This window comes from Vigna umbellata, chromosome 10, assembly GCF_029865625.1.
Source record: "Vigna umbellata cultivar VRB3 chromosome 10, Vumbellata_1.0, whole genome shotgun sequence".
Taxonomy (NCBI): domain Eukaryota; kingdom Viridiplantae; phylum Streptophyta; class Magnoliopsida; order Fabales; family Fabaceae; genus Vigna; species Vigna umbellata.
Genome location: NC_142174.1, coordinates 20,857,394 through 20,875,486, shown reverse-complemented (window position 1 = coordinate 20,875,486; position 18,093 = coordinate 20,857,394). Strand labels below are relative to the sequence as shown.

Genomic DNA, 18,093 nt, shown 5'->3' with positions numbered 1-18,093 from the left:
CACACAGATACAATTTGTAAGAGTTTAGAAAACACCTCTCTTGATGCCACAAGAGATGAACCAACACCTCCTTTAAATCTTCACAAAGGATGAAACACTTCCTCCGAATACTTCACGAAGGATGACTTCCTCTTCCAAACACCTCCTTAGACACACCAAGGATGAACCAGCTATTCCTCTATCACCGTAGCAGTATTTCACCAACTCTACAGACAGAGTTTCCTTAGCTGAGCAAGATCACACAATTCTAAAGAGTTTCTGAGTATTTGAGCACAAGGGAAGAGTTGTAGATTGGTTTGAGAGAAAATGAGAGTCTATTTGTAGACTCATCCAAAGACTCTTCCATTTTTCGTTTTCAGCCTTTCTGACAGTGTTAATCGATTAGCTACAGTGGTTAATCGATTAACATCCCAACGGATAGTCCAACGGCTCTAAAAACGGCTAGTTTTTCAAACGTTCACTATGTTAATCGATTAACACCCTCTGTTAATCGATTAACGTTCATCGATTAACACCCTCTGTTAATCGATTAACACTGCAATGCTGTGCTTCTCCATTCGTCTCTGGAACAATCGATTAACGCCCTCTGTTAATCGATTAACGCTAATCGATTAGCACCTCTTGTTAATCGATTAGCACTGCACAGAATTTTGCTAATGGTTTATTTTTACATCACTTTTGAATGCATACATAAAACTACTAATTTTCCTATGTTCATACAATTATTACAAAAGATTACAAGTCTTCAAAGATCATTCTTCATGAGTCTTCATGAGTCTTGGTTGTTCTTGACTTGATTTGGACATCATCAAAACTTCATCTTCATCATTTTGCTAACAATCTCCCCCTTTTTGATGATGATCAAAACCTTCTTGATTTAAAGCTTTTGGTAATAATCTGTTTTTAAAATACAACTTAAGGAAGAAACAAATGTTAGTGAACTTAGAAATAAGTTTAAGACTTTAAGTATTTCTCCCCCTTTTTGATCATTATTAAAAAGTGATGTAGAATAGCTCCCCCTAAATTTATTACAAATTATACTCCCCCTTAATAAAAGCATGTATGCATAGAAATAATAAGAAAAGCAACATACATTTTATTTGAATTTTAAAGAGGCAATCATACAAGGAAATATAAAGAGCACACACTAATAAAAACATAGAAACATAAATTGCCTATGACTCATCATCACTATCGGGAACATAGAGTTTTGCAAGTTTGTCATCAATCTCCTTAAGATGACTATTAATTTCATCATATCGAAGAGTGTGATAAGCCATCATATCATCCATCCTTGTTTGTTGCATAGAGGCCATTTCTTCAATTTGTCTAGATATACTCTCTAGACTATATTCTTGTGGAGGATGGGATGGTCCAGCAACATTTGTTGGATGAGGCATAGGAATATCTTCATCTTCTTCGTCTGATGCGTCATCTTCTTGTGCAATATCATCTTCAGCACGGACAAACAGATTTCCTTGTCGTATAAAGCCCATTTGATGTAATGTCGATTCCTCAATTTGATGATTTGGTAAGACAGTGAGAAATTTCTCTCCCGTGACATCAACTCCTTTATAGATACATATTAATGAAATAAGGAGAGGATATGGAAGATGACCTCTGTCATACCTCTTGGCTCGGACCATAGTATCGGAGATGAGGCTTGCCCAATTGATTTTGATATTTTGAGTTATGGCGGACATGAGCATCAAATCGGTTTCAAAACATTGTGCTAAGTTGGTACCTCTTGGACAAAGCATCCACACAATAATATAATGAAGTACCCTTTCCTCCATTCTAAGATTTCCTACTAGAAGATATCTCCTATTAGGTAGAGGTTGTTGAGGATTTCTCATGAAGGAGCGATATGCCAAGATTTTGTTAAAATCACCAAAGTCATTTGGCACATTCATGGTATTTCGTGTATAAACCAAAGCAACTCCTCCTGGATCAAATGTCAACCTGCAAAAATCATTAAACATTTTGTGAATGAATTTATGTTGACCAATCAATGTATATAAACAAGTAATAGTAAAAGAAAGTCTCCTGATATTTTTATGGCATTTAGTGGTGAGAACTAGGAGACCATTTTTAGAGAAAAAATTATTTTTGTTTTGAGTTGAATGGACCCAAAGGGGTATCACTAACTCATGATGTGTTTCACAAATGTTTATGGAATAGTTGGAAAGAAGGAAAGAGGGAGGTGAAAAAGTTGCGCAAAATATTTTTGGAACAAAGAAAGAAAACTTAGTAAAAGGAGAAAAGTTGAAGGATTGAAAAACTCCCCTGTCATGGTTTAGATCTATTTGGATGATGGGAGTGGATGGTGCCTTCAGTAACACTTCCTTTTTGACTAAGACTTTGTCCTTCTCCATTTCTCTCACAAGTTCTTCTTTGTCTTTGTTTGCTTTCTCCTCTTTTTCAATAACTTTAATTACCTCTTTATGAGAGATGAGGAAATTATTCTTGACCTTCTCCTTTTCTTCACCTCTCTTGGATTTCATGATGAGGTGGTCCTCATGTATTTCCTTTGGAGTTAGAGGTTTAAGACGACCTTGTGCCCTTGGTAAGTAAAAGACATTCTATTAGTAAGACCATCATGTTGAACATTTCTATCAAATTGCCATGGTCTTCCTAATAAAATGTGAGTTGCTTCCATGGGTACAACATCACAAAGAACCTCATCTTGGTATTTGCCAATGGAAAATGAAATATGGACTTGCTTATTTACCAAGATTTCACCCTCCTCACTTAACCATTGAAGTTTGTATGGCTTGGCATGCGCAATAGTGGGTAGCTTGAGCTTTTCCACTACACGTGTGCTAGCTACATTAGTGCAACTTCCCCCGTCTATGATCATGGAGCAAACCTTGCTAGCTATAAGACATCTAGTGTGAAATATATTTTCTCTTTGAGTGGTGTCAAAGTCCGTGTGGACTTGACCAAGAGACGTCTTATAACTAGTAGGTCGCCATCAAATGGAACCTTGTACTCATCTTCACTAGAGGAAGAAGAAGAGTGAAAAGTGTGTGAAGGTGAAGAAGGAGGAGAGTCATCGGTGACAACCTCTTCTCCCCTAATGCACATTGCCCTCTTGTTTGGGCATGCAGATGCAATGTGACCATGACCTAAGCACTTAAAACATTTGACTTGACTAGGTCGCGTTGGTGACTTAGGTTTAGAAGAAGAAGGCGCGGGGTTAGTAGAAGATGGCCGAGATTTATGAGGAATCTCTCTAGAAACATCCTTTTCTTTGTCCCTTGATGATGAGGTTTTGTAAAAATTATCTTTTGAAGAAGTGGAAAATTTGTTGCGGTAGGACTCTTTTCTTAAAATTTGTCTCTCTACTTTCATAGCCCGATGTACCACAACATCTAAATCCTCATCATCATGGAGCTCTACAACATCTTGGATGTTTCTATTGAGACCGCTAATAAATCTAGCTATTTTCGCGTGGTCAGTCTCATTAGTGTTAGTATGGTATAAGAGCACTTCGAGCTCACGCGCATATTCCTCCACACTTCGTCTACCCTGAGTAAGTCGTTGGAGCTTAATCAGGAGGTCCCTATGGTAGTATGGAGGTACGAATCGCTGGTACAACAAGCACCGAAAATGTTCCCAAGAGCTCGCGGGTGAGCCCCTGGCAATGTTCATCCTAGTTAGCCATTGCATGGCGTATCCCTCTAAAGCTAAAGTAGCTAACTTTACATGCAAATGTCCATCTACATCATACAAACTAAAAACTTGTTCTACTTTAGCTATCCACTCTAAAAATACACTAGGATCGGTATCTCCCTTGAAACTTGGCAAAGACAACTTTGGCATTGCAAGGTTGGGATCCAAAGCTTTGTCTTCTTGCTTTTTCTTGGATGAACCATGCTCATAACCATGAGATTGCTTCCCTTTAGCCTTTGTGTCTGCGTCTAACCGCTTGCTCATAGCATCAAGTTGATGTTGCAGTTGTTGGTAAGCCTTCATCACATCAAACTTGCTAGAAGGACTTCCATGGGGGTTATGGCCATGAAATGAAGCACGGCTGGAACCTGCAGACATGGTAAGGCAACAACCACAAAAAAAACTAACACCAAAAAAACAGGTTAGAACCAATGAAAAATCACGGCAATATAGCAGCCACAATTCTGGTCACTGTTTGACTCAAATAAAGCAATGAAATGGTTCAAAACTCACGGCAATTGTCTCAAAGAAAAAAGGAAAGGGCAGCACCCTTCTTTTAAGATAGTAAAATGTCTCACAAGTCCACTTTGAGAGCACCAACTCAAGTCCAAAGCAAATGGAAAGATGTACAATCCACTTTAATGCAAAGAAGCCAAATCAAGATAGCACATGGTAGAGGCCAAAGAAAGAATGAAAACTACAAGACAAATGATGAAAATGGAACCTAAAAAATCAAGAAACTTGGCACAAAAACAAGGAGGCAACACTCTAATGATTTTATGAAGACAAAACAGCAAGAAAATGGAGTCAAAACAGTGGCACAAAATGAACAAGACAGCAAAGAAATTTACACAACCAAGAAGCAAATATACATCAACATACTAAGTATACATGAAGAGCAAGACCAAATTAATGCTGGAAATAATTTTGGCAAACCTCAAACCAATATATTCTGTATTTAAATGAGAAAAGAGGCTTGAAAACAATGCTCAAACACACTAAACACAAGGAAGATGTCTCGGCCAGCAAGCATGCACACCAATTACAAAAAAATTTGTTTTGCTGTTTTGGTGCAGTTTGCAAGAATGTTCTCGGCCAAGCTAAGTTTAACACATTAAGTGTGTTTGATTAATATGCCAAATAGAATGGATGGATGCCTCTATGAATACAGAACATATAAGCAAGGTTCACACACTTAAATCCTATAAAGATCAAGCTCAATTCAGCATACCATCAAGGAGATGTAAAATTTACTCTTAGCTATACAATTTCAGAAAAATACTCTAGAAAACTCCTAAAGAGGAAACACATATGACTCAATTAAAAGCTAAGCAATTAAGAAAGACACATACAATCCAGCCAAGACAAAGAATTAATAGCTGGAACAAACAAACAAAAGGAAAATAGGACACCTAGTTGTTGAAGACCTCCAATAGCATTGTTGTTGTTTGATGAAATGTCTACTTGCACAAGGCTCTGGACAGCCACGGTTTAGTCCCTCAAAGCATTGATTTGAAGTGTTGATTCCTTGCTTAAGAGTATTGAGAGGGTGTAGCAACGTCCAGGGAGCAATTCCAGCCACCAAATTGTCCAAATAGCCAACAACAAAGCACAACAGTGGAGTATTAATTCAACAACAGAAATCTGGATGAACACAGTGGAGAAAAAAATTTACTGGGAACAGTACAGAACGAATTTGAGAAAAGTAAAATATGTTCACGAAACTAGACATCCAGACGAAACTAGGAAAAAAAATTTCATGGAAAACGGACAAGAAATGAAGCTAAACTAAATCATACAAGTTCACTGTATTTTCACGCAGAGGCTGGGCGAGACAGAAAATGGCTCAGCGAAAATGAACATATCTAAGCTATTCTACTCTAGCATGCAATTCCTAAGAGATAAAAAACCTAAGGCTCATGATACCACATGATGGGGAAGTGCATACCTAGAGAGAATATACTAAATGACATTTAAGAGAATGGGAAAGAAATTAAAAATGGAAGAGATTAAAAAAAGGAAACTTAGGAATTGAAGATGCGCCACTTGAACAAGCTTCCAAGATAAGCATCAAGAGGAGGACCGCCACTTGCTTGAACAAGATAAGGTCTGCCCAAATTTGGGACTTTAGAGATAGAATTCTATCTCAAAGAGGATTGCAAAAGTGCAAATCAACTCAAATTCATTGAATCAAGGTAAGGTGTACAAAAAAGGAGACCCCTAAGCCTTCTTATATAACCTTTGGAGTGAGCTAAGATGCAAGATCTAGGAGATGTGGGACTTTTGAGGGTGTAGTTCGTCCAACAGCTGCTGCAGGTCTTCTAGGGGCTTTTGAGTCCCACATTGCTCAATTCTCTCCACTCCAAAGGGTTTATAAGGCAACTAGTTCTCCTATAGTTCAAAACATGAAAACTACCTATGCTACCTTGCACTAACGCCTAGGATGCCCATTTCCTCTCCTTTTCTTTTTAAGACCAAGCCATGGAAAGTCCCACATTGCTTGTTCTTAAAGAAAAAGAAGAGTTTATAAGCGTCTCTACAACTAGAAATAACGAAAGAACAAAAGAGGCAAATACAAGCCAATGAAACCTATTCTACTCTTTTTTATGCTTGTTGTCACTTTGAAAACTCTTCATTGTTGCCCCATTTATGATCATATCAGGGTGGCTCAGGAATGGGTGCCAACTTGATGGATGACGCTCCGAAGAGAAGACGAAACTTGAGCGATTTGGACTCCTCGAGGCATCCTTGACATTGATGCACAACGAAAAGAAGCAGACGAAGCAAATGAGGCAGCGAAAATAGCTGAAGAACTAAGAACCCTAGGTTTGGAGATTTGTTTGGTGGGAACTCTAGGGATGAAGGTAGGAGAGGGTTTAATCAGTGGAGAACAAGATATAACTGGTGGAACTGAAGGAAATCTAAGAAATAACCTAGAGGCAAAAGAAAACCCTAGGCTCATGATGATGTTCGGTGAAGAGGCTCGAATGGATGTGGTTCGAAGAGGCTAAGGCTGGATCGATGATAAACTGAAGCGAGGAACCTAATTCGGTGATGAGAGTCACCACGGTGAAGGTTCAGTGATGATGAGGATGGGGTTTGTGGTTGAGATCTTAAGAGAAAAACAAAGAAGATGGTGGAAATGTGCAGAGCAAGGTGCTAACTGTGGCTTGTGGATGAAGATCTCTCGAGAGAGATATGGACGACGCGATGATGACGAAAATGAGGAATGACTGGATTCTTTGAGGTGCGAGAATGAAACATTGTTGATAAGGCTGATGACACAGTGAGAAGGATGTGTCTACGAGGAGAGCTGACGCGTGCCAAGTGCATCCGCTGGATGAAGGAGAGGGGATTATACGGAGGAGTGAGAAACTTAAGATAGGAAATGAGAGAATGGATGGTGTGAGATGGAAGGTGGCCGGGTAGAATACCTTGGATTCTCCGGTCTTGACTTTCAAGGGTGAATTGGTTCTGGAGTCACCTCTACAGAAATGCAATTCAATATTCTCAAAAGTGCCTTACAAGAGGGGGTACCATGTCTATATATAGGACTAAGAGTCTCTCCTATCTACCACATACCGAACACCTGTTACACATACTTTAATAAAAATAAAATAAATACTACACTAAGAAAATTGGGCTTGGCCCCCGTCCATCACAACTTTGGTGTTTGTATCGATTACGTGTAATCTGTAATCGATTACTAGGGGAAAATCAACATTTTGTACCGAAAGATGTTTTGAACTCCCCTGCTGTGGTAGAAGCGCTCCCCATTAATCTTTTTAGAGCTGACTTGGGCAGTGTTGGGATGAAACGTGGTTGGATGGTTGGGTCCAACTGGTGACGTTATGTACTGGCCTTATTAGGGGCACTTCAAATGAACTTGAAGGCGTGATGAGGTGTAAGGTGTTCCTATGTGGAGGTCAGGTGGGGGTGGCTCAGGACTGGGTGCCAACTTTGGTGTTTGTAATCGTTTACGTGTAATCTGTAATCGATTACCAAGGGAAAATCAGCATTTTGTAGGAAAGGATGTTCTCAACTCCCCTTCTGTGGCAAGAGTGCTCCCCATTAATCTTTTTCAGTTGTTTAAATTGGTTTTAGATTATAAATGTGTTTGACTTTTATTAGTTGTACTTCATTCACAATGATAATTACACAAACATTCGAATATTTGTCCAATAATGTTACTCTCCATATCAATACAAAATAAAACATTGATCATAACTGAATACAAAGTCATCCCAATACATATTACATTCATCCATACAATAAGTTCATCTAATAATTGAAATTAGTTATGTAATACATAAGGTGTTCAAATCAACCTGCAAGTCAAAATACTTATCATATAATATGATTCAGTAGTTAATTCCTTGGTGTAGAGTTATCTACCCTATTGTTTTATGGGTTTTTGGAAGTTGATGGTTTATGAGCTGGATTAACCAACTTTCGCATGATTTCATACGTCGTCTCTTCTTCCATCATAGGTTGACGAATGACAGGTTTGGATGTTTCCTCCAACAGTTGCTTTGTAGGAGGGCATACGTCAGTGACAAAGACCTTAACTACATTGCGGAGGACAATGTTTAGGTAATGTGTTCTGCCAAATGCACCGAATATAGCAACCTGATTGTTAAATGAAAAAATTAGTTGAATAAGACAATAAAAAAAGTGCTCACTACAAAATAAAACCTTTAGTAAGATGGGTTACAAGGTTAAGTAACAAAACACAGCCAACTCCAATATGTGGCCCAAATTGTGGATCTTGAAGAACTTTCCTATGTAATGAGGCCTTCATGGTAGCATTGGGATCCTGCTCAAAGTATATGACACATTACTTAACTTAAAGAACTGAAGTTTTACGGTTTTGAAGCCCTTAACCTAACAAATCATTACCTTAATAGTCAGTTGCATATCTCCCAGACCATTGGGCTTACACTCTTTGACAAGACAAGCAACAAGTCGTAGTCTTGCCAGTGATTTTGCTGAATCTAGCCGATTCAGGTTTTTCATATCTCCATCCGGCACAAGCTCTACATTTGTGATTTCATGAGTACAAAAATTCAAAATGTGAAAGAAAATTTGTAAGTTTATTGAATTAGAGACCATGGTGTTGGACGAACATCTTAGCCCACTTCTACGCATTCGAGTTGAAATCTCTGTCATACGTTGCTTGAGCAACTTCTTTAGCAAATTGTTGGGTGGTACCTTGGTCATCACTTATCCTATACATGAATGCTGCTTGAACATTCCCAGCAAGACCAGGAATAAATGATGTTGACGCATCACATTTCTTTATAAATGATTCAAGGACGTCTTCATCCACTACTAGTCCTTCCCATGCATCCATATTATATGTATGTATAAGAAGAATGAAATAAACAATTTTTGTGCAACCAAAGTCAAAGTGAAAGTGAATCTATGAAAGTGAATCTTAGAAATTAGCTTGAACTCATGATTTTGTTGAATTGTTGGAAATAAGAGAGTTGGACAGGTTTTATGCTTGATTTCCTTATTTTTTCAGGTTTTGAAATGAATTTGATGAAAGAAGTGAAGTGGAACAGAGTGGAATCAGAAAAGGACACAAAAACTGCAAATGAAGAGAAACCGCAAGTACCGCTCAACGCCAATTACCGCTGAGCGGCACTCTCAAAGACCCGTTGGCACCACTGAGGGGAAGAATTGATCATGCTCTACTACTACTGAGTTGTATTTTTTAGAATATTATATAAGGTTTTAGTTAACCTAGGTCAATCATCTTTTGATGGCTTAAGCACATAAACACTTTTCACCCCTTGGGGGTAGATTTGGAGATGGTGACGACTGTCCTCTTCTCTTTCTAGGGTTTTTCTATCTCTTTCATTCCATTATTCATCTAGTTCTTCCATGACGATGGAGGGCTAACCCTTATTGTTGTTGGGAAAGATGTAGCCTTCTTAAACTCTCATGTATTGAATTTGTTCTTCAAGATCTATTTTAAGATACATGCTTTCTTTCATTAATTGTTAGGGTTTTTCCTCTTTGCTGAAAGCATGCATTGTTTAACTCATTCGATATCATGATTATTGATTTTGTCGATATGGACACATACGGGGAAATCTAGATCTGGGGAATCTTTCCCAATAGTAGTATAAACCTAGACATAGGAGTACGATGGTTGGTTGCCTTTAAGCTTCTGTTCTCTATAATGCATGATTAATTGCTAGGGATACAAGACATTGTAAACTAGTGATTATGATTAGGCTTTCTTCGCCAAGACATTGGGTTTAAGGTAATTTAGAAAGTGGCATTAACAATTAATGAAGAAAGATGAATTCATAAATACATGAGAGTAAATTAGGTGAAATCTAAACCCCAACAACAATATCATCAACTTCATTCATTCATTCTTGTGTTTAACCTCAATTGATCAAATTTCATTCATGTTTATTTTATTGCATTTGCATTCAAAAACCCTAAAATATTTCTTTAGAGTCTTAATTAGTTGAGTAATCACATAACTGTTTAGTGTCGTGAGTCTCTTAGGAAACGATATTTAGTCTTACCATTTTTTATTACTTGATACGATTCGGTTAAGTTTTTGACTCTGTTTTTGGGGATTGAAAATTTGTTCACCAAAATATGTATTAATGTGTTGTGAAATAAAGTATTATTATTTTACGGTAAAAGTTTCCCATTCAATTAATGAAGGCAGCTTAAATGATGACTCTAGCAAAAGGTTTGTCCTACTTCCCCGTGCATTTGGAAAACTTTTTCCTTCATCCATGTAAGTTGCATTTAATGTGGGGATTGGAAAGTTACTTTTATACTCTTCCTTTTGGAAAATGTTACATACTTTTTGTCATTGCATTAAATGTTGCAACCTTAATAAACAAATGAATTGGTTGCTTATGGTTTCCATTTGCTTCATCTTCCAGGGTTGGACGTGTTTTGTCATTTTTAATTCTTTGCTCTGTTTTAAAGAACACATTAAAGGCAATTTTTCCAGGTTGGTGGGAAGCACAACAACTTCATTGAAGAGGGAGTTAAGTCGTTCAAGTTGTTTCCTTGTACGTATACCTATTAAACCTTTATTGTGAAGGTTTTTTTTATCAAATCAATATACATATGATGGGTATCCTACTTAACGATTTCTTAAGTAATTTGTATGTAAAAAGTGAACCTGTTAATGAATAATTTTGCCATTATATAATATTGGGATTGTGTTTTATAGATCAATAACTATCTTGACTACTAGTTTAGAATATATTGTTTGTTTCGTTATATTTTAAAAAAATAACTAACTTGATGTAGCTATTGTTAACTATGACCAGGCAAAACAACATTGTTATGGCCAACTGTTTAGACTTGGACAATGTGGAGGATGAAATTGTTCAGGAACTAAATATCGTTGATGATAGTTGTTTGAACTTGGTTCCAAGTTTGCACATGTGTTTTGACACAATGCAAGAAGCAAAGAAATTTTATGAACAGTACGAGATGAGATGTGGTTTTGGTGTACGAACAAGAACTTCACAAAAGAATGATAAAAACGAAGTGTACTACTTGATGTTGGTTTGTTCAAGGAAAGGTAAATATGTTTATTCCATTCGACCGGAAGTGAAAACTCTTCCCAGTCAGACAAAACAATGTCCAGCTGGAATAACCATTGCAAGAAAAAATGAAAAATGGATTATAAGGACTGTTGTTCTAGAACACAGTCATGACCTTTGTCCAGAAACATCCAATCTAATCCATGCAAATAGAAACTGGACATGCATGTGAAGCACACATTGGAGGTCAATGACGATGCCAGTGTACATATTAGTAAGAGTTTCCTAGCATGGTAGGCGAAGCAGGTGGATTTGAAAATATGTAATTTGTGGAGCGAGATGCTAGGAACTTCATTCATCAGCATAGAAGTTCGTTGTGTAAGGAGGGTGACGGTCAAGTGCTTTCGAGGCATTTTTCTAAAATGAGATACCTTAATAATGAGTTCTTTTATGACATCAAAATGGATGAAGACAATAGAATTTGTAGTGTATTTTGGGTTGATGGTAGAAGTCGAGCTGCGTGTGAGGAATTTGATGATGTTGTGTCCTTCGACACCACATACTTAACAAACAAGTACGACATGACTTTTGCACCTTTCGTAGGAGTTAACCATCATGGAAAATTCATTCTACTTGGATGTTGATTGCTTTCTTCAGAGGACACTGCTTCATTTTTATGGATTTTCAATTGTTGGCTAAGATGCATGTGTAACAAGGCCCCCCTCGGTATAGTAACCGACCAATGTAGGGCTATGGCAAATGCAATTGAAGAAGTGTTCCCCAAAACAAGGCACAGGTGGTGTTTATGGCACATAATGAAAAAGATATCGAAAAAGTTACAAGGTTATAAAAATTATGTGGCTATCAAAACTGATCTTAAAGAGCTTGTTTGTGAGTGTGGTAGTGCAACAACCTTTGATCGTGGGTGGGAACAACTATTATCCATACATGGCTTAGAAAAAAAATGATTGGCTATCTACTTTGTATGAGGAGAAACAAAAATGGGTACCGTGTTACTTGAAGAATTATTTTTGGGCTGGTATGTCCAGTACTCAAAGAAGTGAGGGAATGAATGCTTTTTTTATGGTTTTATCCATTCCAGTACCACACCACAACAATTTGTGGTTCAATACGACAATGCTCTTAAAGTGAATGCACAAAAAGAAATAGAAGCTGACTTCTCGTCCTTGAATACAACGGTCACATGTGGGTCTCAATCACCAATTGAGAGACAATTCCAAAAAGAATACACACATGCTAAATTTGAGGAGGTCCAAACTGAGTTCCGGTCAAGGATGAATTGTTTTATCAAGCACAAAGTCACTGAAGGTGTTTTGAACAAGTACACAATTAAAGAGGAGTGCATGTGGGATGGAAAAGACGAATACTACTTTATGGAATTTCATCCCCTTACAAAGGATACTAACTACTCTTGCCTACTGTTTGACTTTAAAGGTATAATTTGTCGGCATTAGTTGTTGGTCCTCGGTCAAGAGGATGTACATAATGTGCCGTCAAAATATGTTCTTCGCCGTTGGATCAGAAATATCCGTAGAAGGCACACACTGATTAGAGCACCGTATAGTTGTTTGCATCAAGAACCAAAGATGGAAAGATACCAGTCATTGTGTAAGCGATTCTATCACATAACTGAGGCTTTGTGTGAATCTGAATCTACATCCTTTCACTTGGAAAATGAATTGAATTGTTTGGCTAAAAAGTTTGGATTGGCGGGATGTTTGATAAATAACGTCATCAGTTATGATGGAGAACTAAGGTATGAGAACCCCGTCACCCAGACGCCATTGTATAATACTTGTGGCAGTATTGAGGCTCTTGTCCGCAGTCCTGTAGTGGTGAAGCGCAAAGGCCGACCGAGAACTAACAGATTGAAGTCGATCGTTGAAACAGTAACTAAGAAAAGGAATAGCGGTTCAAGGAAATACACTTCATCAACATCATTACATCAAAATGTGAGGAATTTCAATTGATATATTAATCATATGTCAATTATTTCTATTACATTTTATCTTATTAGTTAATTTGTCTAATCAGGAAACAACAACATCTAATGTAACACAATACCAGGAGGTTGACCAATGTGCGAGACTAATGCAACATACACATCAACTACCTGAAGGGACTCCTAATGGGTTCATGTCATTGTTATCTAATGTTCATAACAATCTAGATCATCCCGAGTGTTGATGTGTATGATTTTTAGATGTTTAAATCTTTAATGTGTCATTATTTTGGTCACTAGAATATTACATTTAAGTAATTCCATGAATTGATATCCTCTAGGAAAAATGCCTTTTGGTTTTACTTCATGTTACAGTAGTGATCTACATAATATCCACAATGCAGTTTTGTAAAACAAAGACAACCACATCCACAGGAAGTAGTAATGTCGTATTTATACGTTGTAATCGATTACAGACTTATTGTAATCGATTACTTTTATTATGTAATTGATTACATGGTGATTTATAAATCAAGAACATTTTTCCTTTTTGGCTCTCACTTATTTGAACCCTAATTTGCTAGGTAATAAAACGCACTCCATTAGCACCCAACCCCCAAACACCCTGTAACAGTTTTGTCTCTCTCACCCTTCAAAATAAACAATTTAAATATTCTCCCTTTGAAAACCCTATTCCCTTATAACCCATCTAACCTTCGTGGACGTTTCATAACCGCAACCACACCTCGAATGGCAGATCGTCCATCGAAAAAGCATAGGCCTTCGTCAACAAAGGGGGACCGTCGTCGTCGTCACAGCCTATGGCCATCCCTTCCACCGTCAACAACACCAACAAGCAACGAACTCTTCTCCATTGACGACCAATTTGAAAGGTTCGGTTCCCATTTCTTTGAGCATCCAATTCTTGAAGGGAAGTATCTTGCTGAGGAATTCTTTGAAGACGAGAATTTCGAATTCTACAACATCTTGACAACTGCTGGACTGAAGGATTTCGTGTCCTATGGACGCCATTTCCATCCTGAATTAGTCAGAGTTTTCTACTGTGATATGTGAATATCAGATTCAGGAGTTATTCGAAGCGAAGTGAAAAAGGTAAAAATGACAATCACCCCTTCTCTTTTTCATGAACTAACAACGATCCCTTCTGTTGGGGTTCTCTATGAAGGAAATATTGTTCATGAGTGGAAGGACCAATACAATTCAATTAGTGCTAGGGATTTGATTTGTAAACCTAATTCAAACATATACATTAGAATACTTGTAAGGAATATGAAGGTGCATAGTAGGATTCTTCATATGTTATTTGTTGTATCTTAGTTCCTCATTCAACCAATGTTTCACAAGCAACCGAAGAGGACATTATGTTGCTCTGGGCACTTTTCAATTCCATTTAGATTAATTGAGGACATGTCATTCGACACAGGATGAAAAGGGCTTTAAGGAACAACGCCCAACTACCATATCCGCATTTATTTACGATATTCATGGATCACTTTGGTGTGCCTACACACACCAATCCTTTTACCCAAGTTAAGCTTAAACAAAGGATTGGTTTAGAAGTTATAATGTCGTTTGGTCATCATAAAAATGATGAAGGAATATGGGTTCACAAAGACGACGTTAAAAATCAAGAAGAAGAAGTAGGCAATGATGAAGCAGAAGAAGGACAACATTCTGAAAATTTAGAAGACACATCTTCTATAACATTGATTGAGGTAATGAATGAAATCAAAGACCTCCGCATGTTCGTGGCCGATAGATTTGACTCAATTGAAAATATTGTTCGAAACGTGAAGCACAACCTTAACAACATTTGCATTCGCTTTGATGGACATCCAACTTCGTAGATAGGATATCTTTCTACAAATTGTTGTAATTTTACATTTTGAAGAACTTTCCATCTTGTCGTTAAACTTATTTGTATTGTAACGTTAGTAACTAAATGAATCGTGTTTTAATTAATGAATGATGTTTTCATTACTAAATACCCGTCCAACTTCATATTTTATTACTTGAACAAACATAATGAGGACATACCAAAAAATAATTTGGGGAGCGCAGTGACCACAGCAAGGAAGCAGGGATTCACTTTCAGTACAAATATGCATATTTCCCTTGGTAATCGATTACTAGGAATAAATAATCGATTACCAACACCCCTCAGCTATGTCCATTCCCAGGGACACCAATACTCAGGAAAAAAAGGCACCCATAGGGGCTTCCCCCCACAAAGGGATGTCAAACTACGAAGATCTTGATGTGGACACACTCAACCATGGCACACACCCTGCATCCACTAACAACAAGTCCAGAACAGTTAACGGGAGACCCCCAAACATGGATGGGGAGCACAGTCACCACAATAGGGGAGCATGGATTCACTTTTAGTACAAATATGCAGATTTCCCCTGGTAATCAATTACCAGGAATAAATAATCGATTACCAACGCCCCTCAGCTGTGTCCATTCCCAAGGACACCAACACTCAAGAGAAAAGGCACCCATAGGGGGTCTTCCCCACACAAAGGGATGTCAAACTATGGAGATCTTGATGTGGACACACTCAACCATGGCATACACCCTGCATCCACTGACAACAAGTCCAGAACAGTGAACGGAGGACCCCCAAACATGGATGGGGAGCACAATCACCACAGCTGGGGAGCAGGGCTTCACTTTCATTACAAATATTCATATTTCCCCTAGTAATCGATTACCAGGAATCTGTAATCGATTACCACGCCTGAGTTACGGTGATGTATTTTGAGGACAAAAACTTATATCTCCCCAAGTAATCGATTACCCTACACTCACACATCTGTCCAAAGCACCAGAACCCCCCACTATCATCCTAATAGCACCCTTACGGGGGTCTTCCCACCACATTGGGTTCTCCAACCACATTCAATATATGTCCTAAATAAAACTACACTAGGAGAAATCAAACAAACATAAAATACACAATTGCATTAACCAATGTCTTTAGTAACATTCATTAAATTTCTTCTCATACATTTAAAAGGATCCATACATTATAACATATAACAATACTCTATTGTTAACTAATTACAAAAATCAATTAAGTTTCAGACTATATCCTGTGTACAGAGTTCTACAAAGTCTACTTTTGTAATGCTTACGATGTCCTTCGTCCTTCATAACACTTTCATGCTTGTCAAAGTTTGGAACTGCTCCCTCCATTGCATAGTCATTGTCCAAGTCATCTGCTGCACAAGGCGTGAAGTAACAACCATCATCTTTATTCTTCTCTTCCACCAACTCATCCTCCAATTCAATTAACTCTTTCTCAAGTTCTTCAATTAAAGTATCTTGATCATCTACAGCAGCTATCATTGTTTCTCTATGTTTGCTTTTGCGTCTTTCCTTATTTTCATCCTTCAAATCCTCTCCCATTGTAATCAGGGATGCTTTCACAATGGACTCACTAATTTCTTTGCTTGATGAACCAAAATCATCAAGCATATGAAATTTAACCCAAAATATCATTGTAAAAACCCATTCATTCAAACTAATTTAATATGGACAACGAAGTACATACCATGCCCCTCTCCATAGCACGTTTGATGAACTTGTCTCCCACATTTATATTAATCAAATGCAAAAGTCTAGGGTACTTCTCTACACAAACACTTGAAGGAATGAAACAATCACAAAACCATACCTACAAATACATCACACGGGATATAAGTAGTATTTGGAATTCAATACCAACAAACAATCAATGTATAACATTTACCTGCAACATGTAAACACAACCATCCACATAAACATTGCTCGCACCTTCTCCTTTATTCCACATTGTAGAAGCTTTGCATAAACTCCTAAATAGAAAACGATACACTATACGACCCCAATAATAATTTCCCAAATCACTTATTCTATTAACAATTTCAAACATAATTTGGAAGACAGTTTTGCTACGATTAGGAAACAAGACTACACAAATTCCAACCAAAATGTACAAGCTACAAAAATGTGTTGTCGACAACTTCTTGTGTTTTTTCTTAAGGAAATCATATATGAATTGCAATTGTTACTTTCCATCACAAAGTACTTGCAACAATCACTCTCTCCAACTTGCTTTTCCTTTAATTTAATGTTCTCACCAACTAAACTCAACCAGACTCAAACATACATCATTGGACTTGAATTCCACAAGTCTTTCTCCGAAACAAAAACAATCACTCTCATCAACCCATCTAATCAATAATTCGCTCAAAATATTCCTACTAATTTTAACATTTTTCTTAAGTTCTAAAAACAATTTAAATGGCGTCTTCGAAATGATTGACTTGTGCTCCTCACTTACCAGTTCATTCAATGTACCAACAAACTTGTTTTCATTGAATGGCGAACAAACAACTACACAAAAAATAAGTATACTTCTTCTTACGAAAAAAATACACCATCACATGCCAAAACCAATAACCAGCGTCAAAATAAAATAACGGGAACGCATTAAAGTTCTTACCTTGTTCAAAGAACCAATGTCAACGGTGGAATCCATTGAACACAAAGCTCAAATCTTCAATCGTCAACGTAGATCAATCAAGAAGAAGGAAATGGAGAGACAAGACCACACTTAGAAGACACCGCCATCAAAGAAGATTCATCAATGTTCAGGAAAATATGCACCAAATGGAGAGAGAAAAAGTACAAATGAAAACCCTCAAATAAAAACTGTACTGCACGTACAAGGATACTTTCAGAATAAACACATTTTAACCCTTCAACCCTTCTTCTAATCGATTTTCGTAAAAAAAAAATTAATTCAACCAATTCAAGACTGTCACCGACAAAACTTTGTCAATTTTACGTAATAATTCCAAGTCAATTAAAGTCGACATTTACTTTATGCAGTGTTTGGTACAACAACAT

At 37.4% G+C, this 18,093-nt stretch overlaps 1 pseudogene; it reads right to left on the bottom strand.

The window, feature by feature from the left end:
- Positions 1 to 1,153: 1,153 nt before the first annotated feature.
- LOC148192149 (uncharacterized) lies at positions 1,154 to 5,850 on the bottom strand (annotated as a pseudogene).
- Positions 5,851 to 18,093: the final 12,243 nt, after the last annotated feature.